Here is a 13520-nt window from a genome sequence, read left to right as displayed (position 1 = left end):
AGATGCATTCCCTGCCCATGATTCATTCATTCTTTCATTCATTCATTCAATCGTATTTATTGAGCGCTTACTGTGTGCAGAGCACTGTACTAAGTGTTTGGAATTTACAATTCGGCAACAGATAGAGACAATCCCTGCCAACAATGGGCTCACAGTCTAAAAGGGGGAGACAGACAGCAAAACAAGTAGACAGGCATCAGTACCATCAAAATAGATAAATTCAATCATAGCTATATATACTTCATTAATAAAATAAAGTAATAAATAATATATACAAATATACACAAGTGCTGTGGGGAGGGGAAGGGGTAGAGCAGAGGGCGGGAGTAGGGGGAATGGGGAGGGGAGAAGGGGCGGAGGGAAAGGGAAGGCTCAGTGTGGGAAGGCCTCCTGGGGGAGGTGAGCTCTCAGTAGGGCTTTGAAGAGGGGTAGAGACTAAGTTTGGCAGATGTGAGGAGGGAGGGCAACCCTGGTCAGTGGTAGGACATGGGCCAGAGGTCGACAGCGGGACAGGTGAGAACGAGGCACATTGAGAGAGCTTACAGTCTAGAGGGGGAGACACAGATGAATATAAATAAATTACAGATATTTACATACTTCTAGTGACCAAATTTCTTGTCTTGATTTCCTGGCCCCTCTTTTGCCTTTCTCCATTCTACTAAGGAATGACTGGGTGGCTGTATGATATTAGCAAATTCTGGTATTTGTTAATTCACAGTACCAAGTGCTGGGCTTGATTAATGAGATAATTGGGCTCACAATAAAAGTAGGAAGGAGAACAGGTATTGGAATCCCATTTTACAGTTAAGGAAACTGAGGCACAGAGAAGTTCAGTGACTTGCCCAAGGTCACGCAATGGGCAAGTGGCAGACAGAGCAGGTTGTATCTCTTCCTTTTGCTGTGTGCTGGATCGTGTGCAGCATGATTTTCCTGCAAGGTCTCCTGTCTGTGCTGGATATTCCAACCCACAATTTGACTGGGTTTTCCTCATCCCAGTGTAGGTCAAAGGGAGGCTGGTGTTGGTGGGAGGAAAGGGAGTTAGTGACTCAGGAGGCAGATGACAGGTCCCATTTCTAAATAGACTATAAGCTCCTTGAGGACAGGCATCATATCTTCTACTTCTAGGTTTCCAAGGGCTTAGTTCTGGGCTCCCCATACAGAAGGCACACAATAAATGTTGCAGCTGATGACCATAAAAGGTGTGGTGCCTGAAAAAATGGAAAGGAATTGCTTCCTCCCAAAGGACTAAATATTCATCTTAGGTTTGTCTCTTTCAATTTGATTCAGGGTGAAAAATTGGCATCCATATTGCAGTTTAGGATCATTCTAATTTTTTTCCCTTGGCATTTCTAAAGTACTGTCAGTAGGCAGGCAGAGATGAAAGACTGGATCCTTTGAATAAAGCCTTCCCAAGAGAGTTTTGATTTTTTTTCCTGAGGGACTTTTCTAGCCACTACAGCATTCACCCCTTTTTTGGCATTTCTTAAGTCGCTCATGTAAATAGGATGCTTAAAGAATCCCCACCCTGCTCTTCCAAAGGGAGTAGTGATGTAGGTCTTAAAATGTAAGAAATTATGTGGTTTTTTTTTTTGTTAGGAATTCTTAAGAAGGTGGAAAGATCAAACCTGTTCTTTATGCAGTTTATAATGATTTCCATCTGTCTTTCCCATTAAATTATAGACTCCTTCAGGGTAATAATAATAATAATAATGTTGGTATTTGTTAAGTGCTTACTATGTGCAGGGCACTGTTCTAAGTGCTGGGATAGATACAGGGTAATCAGGTCGTCCCACGTGAGGCTCACAGTTAATCCTCATTTTACAGATGAGGGAACTGAGGCACAGAGAAGTTAAGTGACTTGCCCGCAGTCACACAGCTGACAAGTGGCAGAGCCGGGAGTCGAACTCATGACCTCTGACTCCGAAGCCCGGGCTCTTCCACTGAGTAGGGAATGTGTGGCTTGTTATTCTTATACTCTCCCAAGCCACTTAACACAGTATTTGGCACTCATTAGGTGCTCAGTAAATATCCCTGATTGACTGATTGCTAGACTTGTTGCAGACGTAAGTGTGCTAGCACCAAAAGCATCATTCAGGGAAGATTTCTAAGGAGTTTGAAATTAATAATCTTTCACATCATTTCTCTGTCTTTGAGGGACTAAAACTTTTGTTGACCAGTAGCCCATTCACTATCTGTCATAGGTGTATGAACATTCAGAAAATTTAGAGTAAGAACATTTTAGCCTTCAAATTATTATTTTATATGGTATTTGTTAAGCTCTTACTGTATTGAGGCCATGAGTTTGAGTATCTTTGAGAGAACTCTCTTGCCCTCTTCCACACTTGTATCAGAAACATAGAGGACCGTGTTTGGAATCTCCTTCTTTCCTCCGCCATTGCAACAACAAAACAGTGACCTCTCTCTTCTGGTTCTCTCTTTTCCACCCATTCTCAGTCTGAGAAAGAACAGTGGGCAGGTGAACTTGTAGCTAAGCCAAGCGACTGATAGGTTGCTTTGAAATTTCCTTGCAAATCTCCCAGGTAGAAAGGTCACTGATGCGATTAATTTTCTAGTTCAAGAAGACAAAACACCTCAGCTGGTTTAGTGGACAACTACTGTTAGGTCAATTTGTCATCCAGCAAGTCAGGTATTTGATCTGTGCTCTGAGATCCTAGTGAAACTGCTGGCCATGGTGTTTGATTCTCAGAGTTCACGTCACTCTGGCCCTGTTGTTCTCATTGGCTATAAAAAGCAGCAGTTCGCTTTCTCATTCTGTCATCACAGACAAAGGTAAATGGGGGAGGATGTGATTTCCTGAAATGACAGTATGAGAAGTGGTGTAGCCTGGGAGCGAGAAGGACCTGGGTTCTAATCCCAGCCCTGCCACTTCTCTGCTGTATGACCTTGGTCAAGTCACTTAACATCTCTGTGACTCAGAAAACATGTACCAATAATGACTTCAAATTTCATTTCTTTAGGTGTCTATTTATAAATGTTTGTTTTTCCTAGTGTTAGCTTTCATATACTATTTAAACAAAAGATACCTTGGGCTAAGGGACTAGGGGTCTGCCATTATCATTATCTAATGTTAAACTGAAATGAACTTCGATCAACTCAAGTCAGTCAAAATGCTTCAATAATAATTGCGGTGTGTATTAAAATGTTTTATATGTGCCAAGCACTATTCTAACAGCTGGGATAGAGACAAGTTAATCAGGTTGGACACAGTCCCTGTCTCACCTGGACTCACGGTCTATATAGGAGGGAGTAGGATCTAATCCCCATTTTACAGATGAGATAACTGTAGCTCTGAGAATTTAGGTGACTCACCTAAGGTCACACTGCAGACATGTGGAAGGGCTGGGATTAAAACCCAGCTCCTCTGACTCCCAGGCCTGTGTTCTCTTCATAGGTCACACTACTTCAGTGGTTGAGAAGGTGAAAAGGGAGGTCTTATCACCCAGGTAAATCTTGCAGCACTTCTCTCAATGTGAGAGAAAGAGGTAAGAAGCACCAGAATTTAAATTCAGTGGCAATATCATGAAAGAAGCACTCAAAGAGGAGTATTTTAGTGGGTATCATGCTAAGCATATATGAAAATTTAAATGACAAACAAATAGCCTATCTCATGGTATTTATTAACTGCTTACTGTGTACAGAGCACCATACTAAGTGCTTGAGAAAGTACGGTACAACAAAGTGGGTAGTATGTTCCCTACCTTGAGTGAGCTTACAGTCTAGACTATGTGTGGTCTGGAAATTAATGAGGCTGAAAAAAAATCACAGTTCTTTTAAAAGCTGCCTTCCTCCAGTCCTTGTAATAGAAATCCTGTGGACAGTGGCAGTGATAATGTGATTTTATTTTTTAACAAAAAGAGCAAAAATTGATTTTAGCGCTATGAACATTTTGAGCAAAACCATTTTGGGCACCCATATACAACAGAATGGCAGAGAAAGCACACTCAGATTGACACAAAAGTGGTCACTAAGCTCATATTTTGGCTCCAGAAAAGCAATCAAACAAAGCCCAACCAGTGCCAGTGCCTGACTGAAAAGCTGAGATTGTTCAGTCTTGCCATGCAGCTGCTTCTGCTGGAGGAATTATTTATTCACTGTTCCTTCCCCTCCCACCCCCAGCACCACTGCACTTATGTACAAATCCATAATTTATTTATTTATATAAGTATCTGTCAATCCCTCTTGATTATAAACTCACTGTGGGCAGAGAACACGTCTACCAACTCTGTTACATTGTGCTTTCCCATACTTTCCAAGCGTTATGTACACTGCTCTGCACACAGTAAACAGTAGATACAATTGATTGATTGATGGCCAGTAGCTTGGAAATCTTAGTGAAATCCCTCTGAATTCAAGAAAATGCTCTACAAATTGGGAAATCATTAAGTGCCTTTAAATTGATGGTTAATTGTTTCTGTTTAAAATAGAGAGGAATGGGCAGGCATTGACAATTTTTGAGTGGAGCGATATGCATAAAATGATGTTTTGGAAAAATGATCTGGGCAGCAGAGTGAAGTATGGTCTGGAGAGGGAGAGAGGCAGGAAGCAGAGATGTCCGCAGGGAGACTGATGCAGTATTCGAGTCAAGGATGTGACATGTTCTTGGACAAGAATGTTGGCAATTTGGATGGAGAGTAAAGGGTAGATTCTAGAGATGTTATGAAAGTGGAATGAACTGACATGATTTGGAGGCTGAATATGAGGGTTGGAAGAGAGAGAGAGGAGTCAAAGATAATACAGAGGTGGTGAGTTTATGATATAGGGACGATGTTGGTGTTGTCGACAGTGATGGGAAAGTTAGGAGGAGAGAAGGACTTGGGAAGAGGAGAAGTTCGATTTTAGACAAATTGGATTTGAGGTTCTGGGGGACATCTGTGTAGAGATGTCCTGGAAGCAGAAGGACATATAAAATTTCTTGGAATGAGAGCTGTCAGGGTAGAGCTTTAAGAATCCATCCAAACCTCATCAATAAAATCATAGAAGGAAGGATTTCATGGAAAATGAATAGCTTTTTTGGAGTTCACATTTAAAGAGGACCATGCTAGGTCAACAGCAGCCACAGTCTTCTCCTTAAAGCAGTATGAAAGAAAGTATTGGTGATATTTTTCTTTTTCAGCCAAATCCTCCAACACACAGACTGAATTCCAGGTTGAACCTCCTTGAGAGCAGGATCATGCCTACCAGACTGCTGTATAATACTTTACCAAGAACTTAGTACAGTGCTGCACACACAGTAGGTGCTCAATAAATACCATTGATTGGTTGATCACTATAAATGGTGATTGAGTCTCTTATCAATTAGTTTCACAAGTAATAACACATTTAAATATGCAAAACAATAGTTCACGAATGCTACAGATGCTTGTACAAAATGTAAAATTACTGCAGAAAGACCCATGCTTTTTGCAGTTGTTTGGGTTAGATAAATGGAGTGCTTTTCTTTCTTTTTCTTTCTCTTCCTCTACAGCTCTCCTTCTCCCCTCCTTTGTCCTTCACCTCTTTTATTGGTCCATTTGTCTCCATTATGTCCTCTCTCTATTTTCCTGTGTCCCTACTGATTTATCTCTCTCTTTTCCCAATATTTGTTGTCTATTTGTGTTCTCTCTCTCTTTCTCTCCCTGTCTAACCTATGCTACTTTACTCTTCTCATTTTCGGACATTCTACTCTCTTTCCCATTCATCTTTCCCTACATTTACTCCCCTCTTAATGTGTCTGTAACATTCTCTCTTCTCTCCCATCTCTCTTGCTTTCCTTGGTTCTCCTACACCTCCCTGCTCTCAATTCCTCTTTGTCTCTTACCTACCTGTCTTTTCTCTCTCCAATCTGTGGGAAGGTGGTGGTGGTATTGGCAGCTTGGTGGGTGGGCAGACAGTGTTTAATTTTTAATAAAAGAGGTGCTGGGCCTCACAGGATTATGTAATCATTAATTTAAAATTTGTAATGACTTTGATTGTGTGGCGGTACTGTTGTCATTACAACGAATGATAATACCACCGAACACTGAGTCATAAGTTTATTTGAGAGAAAAGCTTACTGGTATAGTAGGATGTGAAGGTCGGATGTTTGCAAATCTAGAATATAGACTTTATTTTTACTTCAATTCCCAGGAGTGTCAGGGCTCAGCATTGGTATGATCTGGGACCAAATTCAATGCTGTGGACAGGGGATGACTGGTGACTAACCTTTGAATTCCCATTCCAGTCACATAAAGTGGGAGATAAGTTGTTACATTGGGGACAAGTTGGAGGAGGTAAACGCATCTCCCGAGCTGCAGTCCTTCAGGCCAATCCAACCATCTGGGTTGTTTTTTCCCGCATACTGGCCAGAGATGGTTTCCAGTCACTGTGGTTGGCTGGTGATTACTAGTTATTACTAAATTTGAAGGCTATGTGACAGCTTATAGAGTACATCTACATATGGTCCTCCCCTCTCAGGGTTGCACCTGGAGAGTTTCCTGTACTTTACCCATCTGGGCTATGGGAGGGAGAGAAGCAGAGGCCTACCCATTCCATTCTTAGCTTGGCTAGTGGCTAGCCGAGTGGAAAGCAATCTGCTACAAGTCAAAACTCACTTCTGCTGGGCAGCAGTGGCATGGGAGAGAGTCGAGGGTGGAGATTAAGTTTATTGCTCGGAAAGAGGCAATGGTAAACCACTTCCATATTTTTACCTAGAAAACTCTATGGATACACTTCCAGAACGAGTGCGGATGGAGAGCGGGGTGTTCTGGGAGAGATGTGTCCGTGGTGTCGCTATGGGTCAGAAATGACTCGACGGCATAAGACAAGACATATGGTCCAGAGCAATATTTGCTTTAATAGTTAGTAATCAATGTTACACATTTTAGATGTCTACTCTGTGTAGGTTGCTCTTTGTTAAATTGCCTTGATAATTTTTTTGGCCTAGATTTCAATGAGCATCTTCACTCTACTGGTGAAGAGTAAAGGGGTCTGGCCATTGCTGTCTTGAGGCTGGTGTTCCCAGGTTGTGTGTCCTTGGGTTGGGTGTCACGTGGAATCAGTTAAAGCCTTTCTGGCTGCCTAAATGTTGACGTGTTGAGTGCTGAGTGTCAAGGAGAGCCGCCATCCAACAACCCAACTCCACTCAGTAGCCACTCCACTTGCTATCCAATAGCTGAGACTGAGTGATAATCCCCAGCCTTGGAATTAAAATCTACATAAGAGGGTCTTTGCCTGATTAGTTAGAGAAGCAGTGTGGCTCAGTGGAAAGAGCATGGGCTGGGGAGTCAGAGGTCATGGGTTCAAATCCTGGCTTTAATGCTTGTCAGCTGTGTGACTTTGGGCAAATCACTTAACTTCTCTGTGCCTCAGTTACCTCATCTGTAAAATGGGGATTAAGACTGTGAGCCCCACTTGGGACAACCTGATCACCTTGTATCCCCCCCCCAGTGCTTAGAACAATGCTTTGCACATAGTAAGTGCTTAACAAATACCAACGTTATTATTATTATAGGGACTGTGCCCAACCTGATTAACTTGTATTTAACCCAGCGTTTAGAAATGTGCTTGGCATATAGGAAGAGCTTAGCAAGTACCATTATGATTGTTAAGTACCTTGCTTAACAAATCTCATTAATTAATTCAATCATATTTAGTGAGCACTTACTCTGTGTAGAGCACTGTGTAGAGCACTTTTCAAGTGCTTGAAAAGTACAATTCAACAACAGAGACAATCCCTGCCTACAAAGGGCTCACAGTCTAGAATGGGGGAGACAGATACTATTATTATTATTATAAACCTCTTCTTACGAAAGATCCAAAGCAGAGAGTGACCCAAGCCGGGTCGGGGTGAGGAGGGACAGGTTACTAAGCCCAGTTCAGTGCCTGGGTGTAGAGTGAGCAGATCACTTGGCTGCACAGTTTATATAACAAATCCCACAACTCCATTCGGAGCATGCTCTGATGATGCTTATTTAATATGCTTCTCTCAATGTCTGTAGCCCTTGGGGGTTGGTACATTCATGGCATTGCCTCGGGCTACAGCTAACATTGAGTGAATTGCCTTTAGCAACTGCACTTTACAGTTGCCTGAATGTTCCTCAACACCTGAGGAAACCTTGAAAGACAAACGTATCCTAATTACAATAAGGATAGTTTAGAAGAACAAGATGGGTGCCAAGATACGGCGGCAGTTGTGTCTTTCCCCCCCATAAGCTTGGGTATCACCCTCGTTGCTGACCTTGACATTTCCTTTCTGAGAATAAAATGAGGCATTTTTAAATGAATTTTGGCTTATTTTCCTCTGGTATTTTGTTGCTTACTGAAAACCATCGTATTGCTTCTCCTATCCCTGTTTAAATGGCAGCAAGGTTCTGATTTAGTCATGGAAGAGTGTTGTGATAGTTCAGAATGTTCATGTGATGTCATTAGCATTTCTGTGAGGATGCAGGTCTATGTATCAGCGGGGGAAGTTGATACTTAATTGGATTCTGTAATCTCAGAGGCTACAATTGCTCTTTTTCTTAGAATCTGTAGATAGAGTTCAAAGTTGAATCAGTTCAGTTACTGCACTGGATCTACCTATTAACTTCACAGGCTGTTAAATAGGGTAGAAAAACGACACAATTTACTGAGCTCATAGCAGTGGATAAGGCAATTTGAAATCTTTTATTTTCAGCACATTGGGTGTACTAGGGAAGTTCAGGATAATAATAATAATGTAAAATTGACCTTTTGTTTAATGTCCTTCTGGTTTTCTCTCCCCATCACCAGGCTCCCATCTGGGTCAATTTGAAATTCATACAGAGAATAAGATTTCTGGGGACTTGGTTAAGTCTGCAGGAAGCACGTCTAATGGCAGTTAGATACTCTTTTGCCAATTGTACATATTTCTCATTTCTGGATAACAGAAGTGAGATTTCCTAAATGCATTTTCTGTGACATTCAGGCTGCCAAGTTGACCTGTCTTCAGCTGACATGGTGCCAAGAGGAGTTGGGTTCTGGAATGTTATAACCTAGCCTCTTATTCAATCGTCGTTTTTGAGTTCCTTCCCCTCTCAGGGTCGCATCTGGAGAGTTTCCAGTACTCTACCAGTCTTGGCTATGGGAGGGAGAGTCAAGCAGAGGCTTACCCATTCCATTCCTAGCTTGGGCAGTGGCTAGTGACTGGAAGGCAATCTGCTACAAGTAAAAACTCACCTGTGCTGAGCAGCAGTGGCACGGGAGAGAGTCAAAGGCGGAGACTTGAGTTTACTACAAGGAAGGAGGCAATGGTAAACCACGTCTGTATTTTTACCAAGAAAACACCAAATACACACTACCAGAAGGATTGCAGAAGGAGAGTGGGGACTTCTGGGAGACAAGTGTCCATGGTGTTGCTATGGGTCAGAAACAACTTGATGGCATAAGATAAGACTGTGCAGTGAAGTGAAGTGACTTACCCAAACTCTCATAGCAGACAAGTGGCAGAGCCAGAATTAGAACCCAGGTCCTTCTGACTCCCAGGCCCGAGTTCTATCCACTAGTTCATGCTGCTTCTCAGTTACTTGCTTGACTGGTGATTGCTCCAAGTCAGATCCTCCCTAATTCTGCTTTAGTCTCAGGAGAATTTCAATTGTTCTTGTTCTTCTCCCCCAACATTCACAATTGCCGTAAAGAGCTGCTTCTCTTTCCCAGACTCTCCAACTAGTGACCACAGTGCAGAGACATAGAGGCAGGCACTTGTATCCTCCCTCTAGACTGTGAGCCCATTGTGGGCAGGGATTGTCTCTTTTTATTGCTGTATTGTACTCTCCAAGCACTTAGTACAGTGCCCTGCACACAGTAAGCACTCAAAAAATACGATTGAATGAATGAATAAGGTAAGCTACTTCCTGCCATCTCTTCCAGCTATTTCCTTCCCACTCATTTAAAATGTCGCTTTTTAAAGTCTTCTTTTATATGCCAGGTTTATTTTATGTGTGCCAAAGGAGCTCGTTTACTTTAGATAGGAGGATGTGGGGAGTGGAAACTGACATGTAAGTGTGCCTCTGGAAGTGAGATCAGGCTGGCTGGACCAGCCCCCCACATCTGAAGCCCTCCCCTCTGGGTCCAGGATTTCAACTTAGTATTGCAGAAGTATTTATTTATGGTATTTATGGTATTATGATATTCATTAAGCACCTACTTTGTGCAGAAAACAGGGCCTAATTGAGAAATTGCACTGGCTCTCAAATGGGAGTAGCTTTAAACTTTTCCACCTGAAGAGACTGCACAATTAGCAAGTTGCACTTTCCCAAACATCCAAAGAACCATCCTTCCCCTTGTGGTCCTTATACAGGGGAGGTGTCAATATATCCAGTCTATAGAATTCCAGAAAACATTAGCACAGGAGGAACTTGCTACTGCAGAAGATAATCGACTGTAAGCTCATTGTCGGCAGGGAATGTACTTACCAACTCTGTTGTATTGTATTCTCCCAGGCACAGTGCTCTGCATGCAGTAAGCGCTCAATAAATACCACTGTTTTTTGGTTATGGTATTTATTGAGTGCTTCCTATGTGCCAGGTGCTGTACTTAGCACCGGCGTAGATACAAGATAATCAGGTGGGACACAGTCCATATCCCAAATGGGGCTCACATTATTAATCCATTCTTCTTGTTCTCCCCCAACATTCACAATTGCTGTAAAGAGCTGTTTCTCTTTCCCAGTCTCTCCAACTAGTGACCACAGTGCAGAGACACAGTGCAGAAATGGGGCTCACATTATTGAGAAGCAGCGTGGCTCAGTGGAAAAAGCCCGGGCTTCGGAGTCAGAGGTCATGGGTTCGAATCCCAGCCCTGCCACTTGTCAGCTGTGTGACTGTGGGCAAGTCACTTCACTTCTCTGTGCCTCAGTTCCCTCATCTGTAAAATGGGGATTAACTGTGAGCCCCACGTGGGACAACCTGTTTACCCTGTATCTCCCCCAGCACTTAGAACAGTGCTCCGCACATAGTAAGCGCTTAACAAATACCAACATTATTAATCTGCATTTTACAGATGAGGGAACTGAGGCCCAGAGAAGTTAAGTGACTTGTTCACAGTGGACAAGTGGCGGAGATGGGTTAAGAATCCAGGTCCTTCTGACTCCCAGGCCCATGCCCTATCCATTAGGCCACGCTGCGTCTTGTGATGATGATGATCTTGAGGATGATAATATGGCAGTTTGCTCTGTAAGAGTTGGTTCTCTGCAGCTTCGAGGTTGGAAGATCTAGGCTCAGTCTTATTATCACTGTGAAACTGGAGCATCATCCTGCTCTGCTCCCACCCCTTCCCACCACCTTTTATCTTCTTCCTCCTTCTTCGCATCCTCTTCAACTCCCTCTTCTCCGTCTTTTTGGTTTCCTTTTTTCCTTTCCCCTCACTTCCTATTTCTTAAAAGTCATGTAGACAGAAGATAGCAACACGTTCACAGACAATAGATCCATAATAGGTTGTTAGAAGGAAAAATAAGGGGTGTTGTTAGAAGGAAGACCTAAGGGTGATTTTTAAATAATTCATGGATGAGAAATGCTGCCCCTCATTACAGTCACTAGTTATCTCCTTCTTGCTGAATTCAGTGGTCTCTATTCAATCCTAATACTTTCCTTCCTCTACACTGTCTTGAACACTGTGGACCACACCTTTTTTAGTCTCTTTTGCTTGCTTTTCCTCTGCTCTTTAACTGCTGGGATCTCCTTAAGGCTCAGTTCTGGGTCCCCTCTTTTGGATAACTCATTTGGACCTATGACTTAAACTTCCTTTTCTATGCAGATGATTCCCAAATTAACCTCTATAGCCCTGTCCTCTGTCTTACTCTAAAGTCTGGCTTTTTCTTCTGCTTTCAGGACATCTCTTGTTGTCCTGCCACCAACACCTCAAGGTTAACATGTCCAAAACATGTTAAACAAGAAGCAGCCTGGCCCAGTAGAAAGAACTCAGGCCTGGGAGTCAGAGGACCTGGGTTGTAATCCTGGCTCCCTCACTTGTTTCTTGTGTGACCTTGGCCAATTTTCAGTTACCTCATCTGTAAAATGGAGATTTAGCCTGGGACCCCCTTGTGGGACCTGGACTGTGTCCAACCTGATTATAATGTAATAATAATAATAATGATGATCATTCTGTTATTTAAGGGCTTACTATTTGCTGAGCACTGTTCTAAGCGCTGGGATAGATACAGGGTAATCAGATTGTCCCACATGGGGCTCACACTTTCTCCCCATTTTACAGATGAGGTAACTGAGGCACAGAGAAGTTAAGTGACTGGCCCAAGGTCACACAGCAAACAAGTGGTTGAGGGGGGATTAGAACTCACCTTTTCTGACTCCCAAGCCCATGTTCTTTCCACTGCCACACTACTTCCCCACTCCAGTGCTTAATACAGTGCCTGGCACATAGTAAGCACCTAACCAATACCACTAAAAAATCCCCCCCAAACTCCTCATCTGCCCATCCAAACCCTGTCCTCTCTGTGACTTTCCCATCACTGTAGACAGCACCACTACTCTCCCTATCTCACAAGCCCAGAACCTTTGCATCATTCTCGACTCATATCTCTCATTCAATCCACACATTCAGTATGTCATGAAATTCTATTTGTTTTGCCTTCACAATATCTTTAGAATCTACCCTTTCCTTTCCATCCAAACTGCTACTATGCTGCTCCCTGCATTTATCCTATCCTGCCTTGACTACTGCATCAGCGTCCTCACTGATCTCCCTACATTCTGTCTCTCCCTTCTCCAGTCCATCCTTCACACTGCTGCCTGGGTCCTTCTTCTAAAAAAACCAAAACACATTCAGATCATATCTCCCCACTCCCCAAAAGCCTCTGTAGTTTGCCCATCTAATTCCACATCAAACCAAAACTCCTTAGCTTCAACTTTAAAGCACTCAATTAGCTCTCTCCCTCCTCACTCATCTCCTACTATAACCCAACCCGCACACTTCCCTCTTCTAATGCCAACTCACTCTCTGAACCTCGATTTTGTCTATTTCGTTGCCAACTCCTTGCCAGCATCTTCTCTCCTTGCCTGAAAGTCGTTCCCTCTTCGTATCCAAAAGGTCACTACTCTCCCCCACCTTCAGAGCCCTCCTAAAATCACATCTCCTCCAAGAGGCCTTCTCTAACTAAGCCCTTATTTCCCTCCCTGCCGTCCTTTCTGTGTTTTTTTTTTGTGGTATTTGTTAGCACTTACTATGTGTCAAACACTGTTCTAAGCACTGGGGTAGATACAGGTCAATCATGATGGACACAGTCCCTACCCTGCATGGGGCTCACAGTTTGAGCTGCCTATGCCCTTGGATCTGTATGTACCCTGTAAGTATTTGATAGTCACCCCATCCTCAGCCCCACAGCAGTTCTCATACTCTGTTATTTCCCCTTTCTGTAATGTATTTTAATGTCTGCTTCCCCCTGTAGACTATAAACTTCTCGTTGGCAGGGTTACATCTACCAACTCTATTGTGTTGTACTTTCCTGAGTGCTTAATATAGTGATCAATATAGTATAGTTGCTACTTATTAAATACCACTGATTGATTGGT

General features: G+C 42.9%; 1 non-coding gene across 1 annotated transcript; it reads left to right on the top strand.

Annotated features, from left to right (window-relative positions):
* The first annotated feature begins 9026 nt into the window (after nucleotides 1-9026).
* LOC114814027 lies at nucleotides 9027-9164 on the top strand. The gene has a single exon (XR_003761770.1). It is a non-coding gene; the product is annotated as a small nucleolar RNA SNORA7 (small nucleolar RNA).
* The last annotated feature ends 4356 nt before the right edge of the window (nucleotides 9165-13520 follow it).

This window comes from Ornithorhynchus anatinus, chromosome 8 (assembly GCF_004115215.2).
Source record: "Ornithorhynchus anatinus isolate Pmale09 chromosome 8, mOrnAna1.pri.v4, whole genome shotgun sequence".
NCBI classification, from domain to species: domain Eukaryota; kingdom Metazoa; phylum Chordata; class Mammalia; order Monotremata; family Ornithorhynchidae; genus Ornithorhynchus; species Ornithorhynchus anatinus.
The sequence above is the reverse complement of the archived record's forward strand: the minus strand, read 5'-3'. Positions and strand labels throughout refer to the sequence as shown.